The sequence below is a fragment of the Staurois parvus genome, unplaced genomic scaffold, assembly GCF_062004578.1.
Source record: "Staurois parvus isolate SC_StPar_1 unplaced genomic scaffold, SC_StPar_1.0 ptg000836l, whole genome shotgun sequence".
NCBI lineage: Eukaryota > Metazoa > Chordata > Amphibia > Anura > Ranidae > Staurois > Staurois parvus.
The window spans coordinates 163540-177659 of NW_028318632.1; the positions used below are offsets into that span (position 1 = coordinate 163540).

General features: G+C 46.0%; 1 protein-coding gene and 1 pseudogene across 1 annotated transcript in view; one reads left to right on the plus strand and one right to left on the minus strand.

Annotated features, from left to right (window-relative positions):
- ANKAR (ankyrin and armadillo repeat containing) overlaps positions 1-14120 on the plus strand; it is a 282038-nt gene that overhangs the window by 11203 nt on the left and 256715 nt on the right. The gene's annotated exons all lie outside the window — the stretch shown is intronic.
- LOC149443724 (uncharacterized) lies at positions 1638-4087 on the minus strand (annotated as a pseudogene).

Sequence of the window (14120 nt, forward strand, 5' to 3'; positions counted from 1 at the left end):
CTTTCCCCATGTTGCCCAAGTGGCACACCCCCTCTGGGGACAATAGTTCCATTTTTCATTAGCACAGCCAGATCCTAGTTTCCCTGAACAGATGTATTTGTCATTAGTTAGATATTCTTTTTCCCATTCTAACCTCTCCTGGAGAAGTGATTTAGGTTAATGGCGGAACACACATCAAAGGTCAGACTGGCTGCTGCATTGGGTTTAGTTATCAGTACGGTTTATCAGCTTGCCTCTGGAGCCGAAGCTCCGTATGGTTAACCAAGTTTAGGTGGCTTCATAGTTGGGGTCATAACAGGTTAATTGGTTCCGTACAGTGCACATTGAATAAGTTCTTTCATTATGTACACAAGTGTCAGTTATTGTGCCTTCACATTGATAATGAGAATGTCATAGTAACATTCTAGTGATTACAGATCCTACTCTAGTAGTCTTGATACATGGGTTGCATGATCTGCCCTCCCCCCCTATGGTTCTAGCCAGGGTTATTAGTATGGCTACAAGCAATTTTATTAAAACAGTTTTATCAGGCATCATATCGGTGTATATTCCCAGCTAATGTCTGTGCGTTGACCAGTCAGCCTCCGGGTGTGACTGGAGCAGAGCTAGCAGATATCAGATGTATTCTTTTCTTCCGCCGTTCATTGACTCAACAGCTTCCGGTCGTGTGGAGAGAATGGCTGGAGTTCTTCCTTCTGATTTCTCTGGTCAGCTTTAGCTTTAGGGGTCTTGGGGGTTTGCTTTACTCAGCCAGGAATCTGTGTGATTAGCAGCTCGCTTTACCCTGGAGTGATGTATCCAGGGAGTCACCTCGGCCACCTTAATGGCTGTGGGAGTAGATAGCAGAACAGTGTAAGGACCTCTCCATCTGGGCCCTAAAGGGGTTACGCTCCACTCCTTTACCCAGACAGCATCTCCCAGTGCATATTCTCCCCCAATTTTTGGTAAGGACCTCTCCATCTGGGCCCTAAAGGGGTTACGCTCCACTCCTTTACCCAGACTGCATCTCCCAGTGCATATTCTCCCCCAATTTTTGGTGTAAGTCTCTCTTTATACCTCTACTGATGGGTGGGGGCCTACCATATAGTACTTCAAAAGGGGACAAATTTGTCCTCTTTGTTGGAGTACTCCGGATTCTCAGCAAGGCAATGGGCAGCATCAAGGTCCACTTTATTTGGGTTTCCTGAGTTTTGCCACTTTTCCAGAACTTTGAGGCCTGTATGCAGTGTGTAGTTTCCAAGTAATCTTGAGTGCGGTTGCTAATTCCTGTAGGCACTTTTGAACAAAGGCGGGACCATTGTGTGAGCTTATGGAGGAGGGAATGCCATATCTGGGGATAATTTCCTGTATTAGGCATTTGACCACTTCTCTGGTAGTTTTAGTTCGTGTAGGCCAGGCTTCCACCCAGCCCGAATAGGTGCAGACGGCCACCAGCAGATATTTACATCCTCCTGAGGGGGGCATAATAGTGAAGTCAACCATTAATTCTTCCATTGGTGAGGTCCCTACTGCTTGTACTCCAGGAGTTCATACAGGCCTTTGTCTTGGGTTGTTTCTGGTGCATTCCACGCATCTATTGGCTGCTGCTTGGGCTAGCGTGGGTAGTCAGGGAATGTAAAAATGTCTCTAGAGCCTTTTCAATGGCTGTTTTGCCTGTGTGTTCCCTTGTGGAATTCTGTCACTAATTCAGTTGCTACAGCAGCTGGAATGACAATTCTTCCATCTTGCAGTTGATACCACTGGTCTTCCCTGTACTTTCCAGGTTCAGTCTCTATCCATTCTTGTTTTGCCTTTGTATAGATTGGGTCCCATTCAGAGAGTGGTACTGGGAACAGAGGGGCCATAATCTGTTGTGGGGACCGCTGGAGTGCTGCCTCCCTGGCTGCTTGATCTGCTTTTCTGTTGCCTTTGGCCACCTGGGAGTCTCCCTTTTGTAGTTCTAGTATTTCTGTCCCATACATGATGCTCTTCCCCCCGGATGTGATAAGTCCTCTTTCCCTATACAGGGCTCCATGAGCATGAACAGTCAAGAAAGCATAGAGTTCACATAAACATTCAGTCTTTAGCCTGCAGCTAGTTGTAATGCTTGGGTTAGGGCAATCATTTCCGCTTTCTGTGCAGAGGTTCCCTGTGGTAAGGCTACTGCCTCTCACTGTCTCCTGTGTAACCATTGCATAGCTGGCATAGCGGATCTCATCTTTTACAAAACTGCCATCAGTGTAATATTCAATGTCTAGCTTTCCCAAGGGGCTGTCTCTCAAGTCTGGCCAACTTGCGTAGACTTCATCCATTACCTGGAGGTAGTCCTGTATTAGGGGTTCTTTTGAGGTGGGGAGCAGGGTGGCGGAGTCCAGGGTGTTAACAGTCTCTAAATGGATTTGAGGATTTTCACACAGCATGGCCTGGTATTTGACCATCCAGCTGTTAGTGAACCAGTTGTTTCCCTTATAATCCATCAATGCCTGAATGTGGTATGGCACTCGGACATAGATCTCTTGACCCAGTGACAACTTGTCAGCTTCGGCCACCAAGAGGGCTGTTGCTGCGATAGCCCACAGGCAAGGTGGCCAACCATGAGCTACAGTGTCCAGTTGTTTGGAAAGGTACGCCACCGTGCATTGCCATGACCCAAAGTATTGTGTCAACACTCCCACTGCTATCCCCTGCTTCTCACTGACATACAGATAATAGGGTTTTTTACTTTCCGGTAGGGTGAGGGCGGGGGCTTACATTAAGGAAGTCTTAATGTCTTGGAATGCTTGGTCTTGTTGTTTTCCCATAGGAATGGCTCCCTCTCTCCCCCCTTTGTAGATTCATAGAGGGACTTGGCTTTTGTGGCAAAGTCTGGTATCCATAGCCATCAGAATCCAGCTGCTCCCAGGAACTCACGTACTTGACACCTGGTTGTTGGTGTAGGGATTTGGCAAACAGCCTCTTTCCTGCCCTCTCCCCACTGTCTCTGGCCTTGTAATACTCTAAATACCAGATTTTTCAGTCTCTTGGCACAACAGCCTTTTTCCTGGTTACCTTATAGCCTGCCTTCCACAGTAGTTGCAGCAGTTCATTTGTAGCTTGGAGGCACTCCTTTTTTTGTTTTTGGCTGCAATTAGAAGCTCATTCACATATTGAAGAAGGACCCTGCTCTCAGGGTTTACCTGAAAGACTTTAGGTCTTGGGTTAAGGCTGCTCCAAATAGGGTGGCGGAGTTTTTGAACCCCTGGGGTAGACGTGTCCAGGTCACTTGTCCCTTATTCACAGTGTCTGAGTCTTACCATTGAAAGGCAAAGATGCTCTGGGACTGTTCGGTCACCCTGAGGCAGAAAAAGGCATCTTTCAGATCCAGAACTGTAAAATGAGTGGCTTCTCCAGGTATTAGCCCTAATAAATTGAACGGGTTCGGGACCACTGGATGAACGGTCACCACAGCCTGATTGGCAGCTCTTAGGTCCTGAACCGGGCGGTAGTCCGCTGTTCAGGATTTCTGTGCTAGAACTAGGGGGGTGTTCCAGGGTGACTGACAGGGCTTTAACATCCCATACTGTGGGAATTTGTCTAGATACTTCTGAATCCCTGTTAGAGCTTTGCGGGGAACTGGGTACTGTCTCAGACTGACCAGGGTGGCTCCTGGCTTTATTTCAGAAAGGTCCAGTGGAATGTGTCTAGCTAGTCTTGGTGGGTTATCCTCTGGGAAGGGGAGTGGGTCTTCTATCAGAGTGAATAATCTCCATTCCTCCTCTTTGGGCATGTTGAGAACCATAATGGGGGTCTTAGAGGGATGGGGGAGTTGTAGGACAGCCTGACCATCAGATTTGAAGTATATATGTGCTCTGAGTTTAGCAAGTAAGCCTCTGCCCAGCAAAGGAATAGGACAGTCTGGCATGTACAGAAACTGATGTTGGACTTGATGTCCACCCAGGTTGAAAAGTCTTTTTGTCAGAAAAGGTTTTTTAATTTTATTTCCTGTAGCTCCCACAATAGTAATTTGTTTGTCAGCGATGGGGGCTATCTGTTGAGTAACTACAGAAAATTGTGCACCAGTATCCACCATTAGTGAGGTCCTGTGGCCCCCTATTGTAGCAGTGACCATGGGCTAGCGGGATGGAGACAACGGCCCAGATTCTGAGCACACCGCTGCTTACCACGTTACACCGGAGACCGGTACCCACCCTAGAAGCGAGCGGAATGGTTTTGGGAGGCTCAAAACCAAAGATTAAAACAAAGTCCCTTAAGGATGCTCTGGCCCGGGCTCCAGCCAAGATGGCGCTGGCTCCCGTCCTTTCAGCAACACCTTCAGAGGACAGAGGTAAATGTGCCACATCTCCCCCAGACTCCCAGGGTGAATCAGATGGGAAACCACAAGTCCCAGGGGATGCTGTATCCCTGGTTCTCCTTAAGCATATTGAGCTCATACTTCATAGGGCCTTAAAGCAAACTTCAGATCACGTTACAGTTAGCCTCACCCGAGAAATAAGGGAGCTAGGCCACCGTACAGCTGAACTTGAAAACAGGGTGGATGAGTTAGAAATGCACACACAGGACTGCCTGGCGGAATTTGAACATCTCAGAGAAGAAAACTTCAAACTAGACTGGAAGACTATGAGAAAAGGGCCAGACACTCTAATTTGCGTATCCGGGGTATCCCGGAGTCAATCTTAGACCTTCAAGCTTCTGTCGGAAGAAACCACCAAAATGCCTACAAGCGTGGCTGCTTTGTTTCACCGGCCCCTGTTGTGGAGGACTCTATGGACTGATCACAATCCCTATTCACTCATGGACTCCTTGCTCTCCCATCTCCCTCCCTGACAGGGTGCTGATTCCACCAACCACTGACTTTTACTCTCCTCATTGGTTTGAGTCCTGAGCAAGTATACTTTTTGCTCCTTCAAACAACATTCTTTCAGCTTTTCCTCTACACTACTTAAAAAGGCCCATGGTTGACAAGTATCACTGACAGCAAATGCTTATTGATCTAACCATTGTGTTTCCACTATCCCCTTCCCTCCCCACACCCCCGCCCATTTTCCCTTACCTCCCTACCTGTTCCCCCCCATGGGCCTCTCAGAGAAACTTAGATCTTACCGCCGGATGTGAGGATTTATACAACGGACTTCCTCTATTCTCTGGTCTGACAGCTTTTCCTAGCCATTTTGCTTAGAGATATGTTAGGCTTCTAGTGCTCTGTGTCTTTAGAGTCTAACAAATTTCTATGTGACACACACTACAATATGTTAGGTTATTAAGTTATATTGCTATAGCTGGGTTTTCTTTTTCCTACTGCCTGGCCTACATCCTCAGCTGTTTTTCGCTGATGTTGTTGACTGGCTCTGCAGTCTCTGGTGGTTGCCAGGGTCTGCTGCTTTTTGTACCTTTTTGGCTTGCTCCCTATATGGGAGCAATGGGGTGCAACACTTATATTGGGTTCAATAATGTTGGGATATTTAATATTGTTATTTTTGGCGTTGATTGTCCCTTGTGCCCCCACGTCGATACCCTTGGGTACCCACATTATTTTGGTGTGCATCCGACAGTATCACTTGAGCCTTTGAAGGATGGCTGGTTCTTCCTCCAATAGGCCCGCATCTCAGGTTATAAAGTTTTTATGTATGTTACATGTAGAATGCTACTGTTTTTTTTTTTTTGTTTCTCATTCTTCTCTGCCTTTTTCTGGCTTTTCTTGCTTAATCTATATTCCCTGCTTTGCCTTTTAGTCTGTATACAATAATCATTTTTCCATTATGGCCCCCTTGAACATTCTAACCCTGAATGTTCAGGCACTCAGTATCCCCCAGAAACGCTCCAAGGCTTTTTGTTACCTCGCAGCCAAGAAAGCCCAAATAATTTGTCTTCAGGAAACTCATGTCTCAAGGCAAGCTACTCCTAAGTGTTTTTTTTTTTTTTTTCATGCTAGATATCCCCAAGTCTTTACTGCGTCTGCTATAACTAAACAACGTGGTGTTTTGATAGCATTTCATCGCTCAGTTCCTTTTACTCAGCTTAGGTTAGAGAACCAGAAGGCCATTATCTAATTCTCACAGGCCAACTCATGGATGTGGATATCACTATTGTGTCATATTATGCGCCCAACAGGCGCCCTACATCCTTTTTCTCTCACCTATTTGAGGTGGTTGCCTCCCATAAGCTGAGTACAGTCATAATTTGCAGTGATTCTAATCAGGTCTTAATGCCCTTTTTGGATAAATCTCCATCTCTGCTCACTAGCCCTGCTAAGCCTTCCTTTAACCATCTACTTACCAAACACAATTTAGTTGACTCCTGGCGTGAATTAAAACCCCTGGTCGGATCATAGTGCAGTGCTGATCACTGTTGCTTCCTTTATGCCAGCAGCTCAAGACACCTCCTGGTGCCTCAATGAATCTTTGCTTAAAAACCCACCCTATCGGGAAGACGTTGAGATAACTCTTAAGGACTACTTATTGCATAATTCCACACTTGATGTATTCCCTCTTACTTTATAGGAAGCCCATAAGCTGGTGGTGGGGCTATTATTCGTCAAATGGCCCTTCTTAAAAAAGATCGCAAATCTCTACTTCAAAGACTGGAATGTGACTTTAACTCCTGCTACACAACCTTCCAAGCCAACCCATCCCCATCTAATAAAACCCTACTGGACAAGGCCCGATTAGAACTTGACCTATTTTTAACTGACTCGGCAGATACATTCGTGAGACGCTCCCAACATAAATTTTATCTTCAAGCTAACAAGCCAGACTCTCTGCTTGCGCACACTCTCAGATCACTGAATACACCTTCTAAGCCCATTAGACTTAAGGTGGCACGAGATGTCTATACTAGCAACCCGGTCCAGATTTTGCATACATTTCAATCTCACCTAGGTTTCCTGTATTCACCTGATTGTGCGTTGGACGTTTCGAAGGCAGAGGCCTTTTTTTCGCATATTAAATTTCCAGAGCTCTCACAGGCCAATCGCTCCAAGTTGGATTCTCCTATTACTGAGACTGAAGTGGCTTTGGCCATCAAAGTTTTGAAAGTAAACAAATGTCCAGGTACGGACAGTTACCCCGCCCTGTACTATATACACGATGTATACCCTCTTGCTTCCTATCACTTGATATTAAAAAGGCTTTCAATACTGTGTCGTGGTCCTATCTACAATATACCTTACAAAAATGGGGTTTTGGTCCCTACTTTCTTCGCTGAATTTCGGCCTTTTACGACTCTCCGCGAGAGTATGTATCACGTACCTGGTGATGGAGGCCAATGGAGAGACGGCTTCCCTTGAGGCTAAGTTCCAGTGTAACGGACCGCCTGACAGTACCTCTATCAGTCCCCTGATAGAGCCTCCCCAGAGTGCGGAGTCTAAGTACTGGAGCACTTATTCACCAGGGCCCCTTGATGGTGGGGATGGACTTGGAGCGCTCCGGGACCAGGTCGCAGCTGCTAGGTATCTCTACCAGAGGTAGAGGAGTCTGACAAGGGCTCCAGCAGGTTAAGAGTCTGATTCGAGGGAGCCCAGGGATCCCTGAGGGATGGATGGACGGATGAGCAAAGTCAGAGTCAAACAAGCCGGGTCAGTAACTAGCGGGTCGGTGAGGTACAAGACGATAGGCAAAGGATAGTCGGGTCACACACAGGGTCAATACCAAAAGATCAGATCTATAAGGGAACATCCAGGAGCAGAGTCAGGCAAGCCAAGGGGTCAGGACAGGAGAAGGCAACAAGGTCAGACAATCCAGATCAGAGTACTCACAACACAGGCAACAGGATACAAAAGACCATTCAGCAACAAGCGTCTGTGCAGGGCTGGTTTAAGTAGCCCGCCCTGCACCTGACAGGCGCCGCCTAGGTCCCAGTGCCTGCCTAGTACTGTCAAGACGACAGGTGCGCCTGGGTCCTAGTGCCCTGCTACCTGCACGTCTTGACAGACGCCTACGCATGTGTAGACCCATGCGTCGCGATGGTCCCTGACATCCAGACTCCCCTGAGAGTGGGACAGCGGGAGTCAGGCCCAAAGTTGCACAGGTCACCTGTAGGAGTGCTGGTTGGTGGTCCACTCAGAAGCACAGCTGGTGCATGGAGATAGGTCTGCAGACAGGAGGCGCTTGTGCGTGGTATGCAAGCCCTTCTGGGATTTAGATGTTTACTGAGTAGTCGGTTCAAGCCAAGGTCAGGTACCAGGTGGGAATCAGAGCAGACGTAGTCAGATGGGATAGCCGAGGTCATACACAGAGGAGCGAGAGAGAGAGTATGTGTAAGCCCAGCCGAGGTCAGATCAGGGGTAAAGCAGAGTAGACAGGTCCAGGAGCAAGCCAAGTTGGTAACAGGAAATCACAGGTAAAAATAACAGGGAACAGGGCACGGGGAGCTAGAGATCATCCAGCAACTTGAGGAAGTGATGAGCCTCCTTATGAAGGCCATCTGGCACCAAACTGAGGCTGATGTGTGCTTCTGCGGCCATGCAGAGCACTGGCAGAAATGCCAGATCTTCCAGAACTTCTGCCGTGGACAGTACCCTGACAGTATTTCAAGTATGCTGGATATAAATCGGACCCTCTTTCCATTAGCAGAGGTACACGTCAAGGTTGTCCCTTATCTCCTATATTATTCGCTCTTCTTATCGAACCTTTAGCCCAGCACATCCGTTCGGATTCCAAAATTAGAGGGATCGAACATGGAGGACATCATCATAAATTGTGTCTTTTCGCAGATGACATTCTTCTGTTCCACTCCGCAAATTTTAGTGCCAAACTTACTAGCCATGCTCTCTCAATTTGCTTCTCTTTTGGGTCTCTATGTAAATGCTCAGAAATCGACCGCCCTTAACATATCACTATTGGAGGAAGAGCTGCGGCTCACCCAAGCAGCTTTACCTTTTTCTTGGGCCCAACATCATCTTTATTTGAGTATCAAGTTAACAGCTTCTCATTCTGACCTTTTTGCTGTTAGTCATCCCCCAATGCTCACATCTGTATCTTTAAGGACTCGCTGGTCCTCTCTTCCAATTTCTTGGATAGGTAGGATTAACGTTCTTAAGATGGTTATCTTACCCAAATTACTATATCTCTTTTGAGTCTTGCCGATTTCTGTCCCGTCCTACTTCCTTCGTATTTTGCAGAGAAGAGCTTTGTCTTATGTTTGGGGCATGAAAAAAACGTGGATACCTAGCTTCACATTGTTTCTCCCCAAACCATGTGGCGGGCTGGGTTTACCTCACTTCTCCTACTATGTGGTGCAATTAGCTCAATTGCTTAAGTATCATGCTGTTGGTGAAACCCCAGTATGGGTTTCCATAGAGTCAGTTGATTGTGACCCCCTGACGGTAGCTAACCTGTTATGGTTTCATCCAGCAGATCGAACCTCTCTTCACAACCCCATCACTAAACATTCTCTGTCTACCTGGGATAGATTCAAAGGTACATACGGATTACAATCCATTCACAATCCATTGCTGTCCTTTTTCAAAAACCCTGCCTTTCATCTGGCTTGGGAAAGTCCTACCTCGTTTCATGTTTGGATTGCCACGGGCCTTATACGCCTATAAAAACTAGTCAATGTAACAGCATATACCCAGAGATGCACGCGGTTCAACCATTTTGGCTTCAACCTCCATCTTGGCAAAGGGATTAACCATCCTGACAAATATATTTCTCTCTCATTCTTCCCCCCTCCCTTGCTGAGAGTCCCAGCGACATTTGGCCAGTGTGTATGTGTGTCACAGAAGGGTCATAGGAGCTATAAAGCCCCACAAGGGGCCTCCCTGTCCAAAGAACCTGGAAATTGGAACACCTTGTAAGAGATAAGGCAAGCTTTCCCAGGAGTTGAAAGAGATTCCAACCTAATAAACCTAACTCAGCGTATGTGACAGAATCAGATAAACACTTTTCAATCCATTTTTCCCTTATGTCTCATTTCTTGGAATATGGGAGACGTACATAAAAACCAGACATATCGCCAGATTGGCTAAGAAAAGACGAACAATTTGTTGGGTCACTTGCCTTGTCTCGAATACATAGGAAAGCAGAAAAATAGATCTCGTGAACCGTTCAGTATAGAATTACATATTTAATCTCTAATCAATCCTCAGACGTGTCTGCATATTAATCTACCCGCGGGTGGAATGTCACTTGTGCATAGGAAAAGTTATGAGCCCAAATATGAACTACATGAGATTTTGGCTCTAGTTTAAGTCGACACCCAGACCTCCACGCCTACACGGGGTATTGGTCCTTGACTTCAGAGACACACCCCCTGCTGGAGAACTACAAATTGGACTGTCAGGCCTAAGAGAAGTGAGTTGAAGACGTCTCCCATTTTACCATCAATACCGCCTGGGGAGACCCGTGCCCTTTTTCTCTGAAACTTGGATCTGCTAACCCAGGACTTTGGAAAGTACCTTAACCCTTTCACCTCTCTCTGATATCTCTTGGCTGTGCTGTTGGTCTCTATGTGTGTGTATGTATGTATGTATATGTATTGTGACAGGATGAACGGCGAGGTCATAGAGGGACGCTATGTGTCACCTCGCATACGCTCATACCTGACAGTTTAGGTGGAGTCTACTCCGGGTTTTCGGGGCCACAGTTAAGCAGGTGGGTCCGGACCAGAGTTTGGGCTCCACTGATGACCACCAACAGGTGATATAAAAAGGGCAGGGCTGGAGCAAGGAGTCGCTCATGGCCTGGGACTCAGAGAGGTATTCTGAGAGAGCTGTGTGTGTACTATACCTACAAGAAAAGGTTTGCTTTTGTTTTGTTTTTGGTGACAGGGAGAAGCCCTTCACCTCTGAGAGAGGAAACGTCTTTTGTTTAGTTAGTGCCTGGATGGCAAGGGTTTATTTTGATGTTTTCTTTATTTTGATATTTTCTGCAAACCTTTTAAATAAAGCTGACAACCAGTCAGATTTTGACGAAAGCCTGCTGTGCGGTCTACCTTTTTTCCCAGGGAAGGAGATCCCCCACCTGAGCTAACCCCACAGTATGTATATATATACTAGTTACCTCTTTTCTGTAAATATTTTTATTGCACCCTTTTGACCTTTTAGTAATAAATCTTTCCTTCTGAAAGTGTTGAACTGTTTCTATAGCGCTTTATTGCAATTTACGAATTCCTGCCTCTAAAGAGAACGCTACTGTTTGTTTAACCCTCTGTATAACCGTGTTATGCAGATGATTACCTCAACCATTATAGTTTTATTGCTGAGATTGCCGAGTTTCCTCTTTCTCTGTACAAAAAGGAGGTGGTGGCAGTGTGAAGGGTTAATTGCGTAATTAACCTGACCCAGTAGCAATCGCTCAGGCTGCTGGTAGATCAATTGTGGTCCAATTAGCTGGAAAATTGTTGTGCAGGGTGCAGCTAGGTGTGGCATTGTTACGCACGTGACATTGCGGTTTTAGACCGGCTAGTCCTTCGGTCACGAGTTTGGTGAGAAGGTCTGGGGTCTGACGCCGCAATCGTGACAGTTAATACGTCCTCTTTTCTATCCTTCCCCACTCTCTGCGACTCCTTTGGCCTTCTGCGTTCTGAGATTTCACTACCTACAGATAATACACTTTTACTCCTCTTACACCACAACTCATGGAGGGTTGACTCATCTTTCCAAATTTGAATGGACATGCCTTAATGATCCACAAGCCAGAGGCCTTGTTTCCTCCCTTTTTATAAACAGATTCTTTTTTAAAAACGAATTGTGACACACCTTCTTATGTTGCAAAATGGGAGAGGGATTTGGGCCGCCTGTTCGACCCAGATGACTGGAGGGACATCTTGCCGGTCACCAAATCCTCCTCCTCCAATGTAGTGGCATTGGAAGCTAATTATAAGGTTCTGATCAAGTGGTATCTTGTACCCAACAGAATTTGCTCCGAACAGTTTGGCACTCTGTTTTCGTGGCTATCCTCACTTGGGTACATTTTGGCACATTTGGTGGGAATGTCCATTGGCTTGTTCATTTTGGGCAAAGATTTGTACGCTCGCCTCTATCCTGTTTGAGACGAACCTAATACCTGACCTGGCCACTGGCCACTGTTCTCAGCCGGTTCTCAGCATAAGTTGTCGTTATATGCAGACAATATATTGTCAGTTACGAATCCGGGGGTTACTCTACTCAACCTACTCACGGTTCTGGACTCCTTCACTGTTCTTTCAGGCCTTCATGTCAACCCCGCTAAATCTAAAGCCATATCTATTACCCTTTCCCCATCGCTGCTGGCAACTCTGAGACATTCGTTCTCTTTTCATTGGCTAAAGTCTTACAAAGGACTTTATCAGGCTAATTTCCCTTCTGTCTTTAAGGAGTTGTCCTCCTGGGCTCATTTCCCGCTTTCGTGGTTTGCTAGAATTAATGCGATTCATATGACTTATCTCCCTAAATTATTATGTGTTTTGGGTTTTACAGGTCCCTGTCCCTCTGCATTCATCAGCGGAAACTTATGTCTTTTATCTGGGGCTTCACACACCCTAGAATTAATAAATGGATCTTTTTTGCCCATAAGACCGAGGGTGAGTTGTCTGTCCCGAATCTTCATGCTTACTATCTAGCGGCTAATATTGCTCCATTAGCCCATCTTCACGCATTTCGCAATATTCCCGTGTGTGCTACTGTGGATCTGATGGACTCCCACCCGACGCCACTTTCTTCTTTGCCATAACTTCTCCCTGTTTGTCGCCCTTCGCCTCTTAGTCCAACATTAGCGCACATGCTTCGACTTTGAGATGCCATTAAATATTCCGCTGGTCTCATTTATGCTTTGATGCGTCTACTCCACAATCCATTGTTTCCCCCGGGTCTTGACAATCCTGGACAGTTTGCATGTGGCTGGCTCATGGCTTCTATGATGTGCACTCCTTGCTCACTCCCACTCTGATACTTACTTTTGAGACTCTGCGTTCTTCTTTTGATATCCCGTTGAGGGAGCATTTTGGCTACCTTTAACTCCGTCACTTTCTTAATACATTATTACATACCCATTTGGGACCCTATAGGCTGACCCCCTTCGAAAGTCTTTGCAGACACAGGCCTCATGCTCCGGGCTTGATCTCTCTTGTCTACTCCGCTATTATTTCCTACAGGGCACCCCCAGTTCGCTCTTATCAGCACTGGCAATCAGAACTCGGGGTTATCTAGATCAGAAAGACTGGTGGATCATGACTCAAGCATTTGTCTAAATGTTCGAGGAATGTTATTATTTTAGAAAATGCCTATAAGGTACTTTACAGATGGTATTATACGCTGGCTCGTTTTCTCCCCTCATAGTCCCCGACTTGTTTTCAGGGTTGTCAACAAATAGGCACCATGGCTCATATTTGGTGGACTTGCCCCAAGGTGTGCAGACTATGGATTAGGGTCTATGCCCTTCTCCGCACTATGTTTCACACAGATATTAAGCGCAACCCATACGAGGCACTATTATTTAAACCATTAGTAGGCCTACTTCGTCCTGAGTGGCAGCTGGCATTGCATCTATTTATGGCTACCAAATTAATGATCGCGAGAGCTTGGAAAACCCCTCTTCTTAGCTTCGAGGCCGTCAAGAACCGGATGAATTTTATAATGGTTGATGAGAAGCTAACGGTGTTGGACACCCACCCAAAGTTTCTGCCAATCTGGCGCCTCTGGATTGATGGTGCCCAACCGTCAAGATTCGACCAGACACTTCTGTCGATATAAGACTCTTCTGGCTCAATCCCCTGGAGCCCTTTCTTTGTCTTTACTTTCCTTGTTTCTCCCTTTTTTTTTTTTTTTTGTGATTATCTTTGGCCTTCACCTACTAGCTCATTGGTCCTTATTTGTTTGCTATTAATGCAATTTATAAGGTTTCATTCCATCTCTTTATGTATTGTGATTATGTACTCAGTTTCTCTCTTTGTCAATACCTCAATGCATTTGTTATGTCTTTCATCAGAAGAACAGTATATCTTGTTCTTTTGTGTCAGTGATCTTGCTTTTGACTGTTTCTTTGATGTTGTGTTGGCTATAATAAAATCCATTGTAAAAGAGACTAAACATAGAATGTACCGGGACATTGTGCACACCAAAATGAAAGCACTGGAAAAAGATCTGTTCAAAAAGTTTAAATTAACCTTGAAACCTTGGATTACATACTGCCGCCCCCTGACTTTGATGAGCTGGTACTTTTGCCATA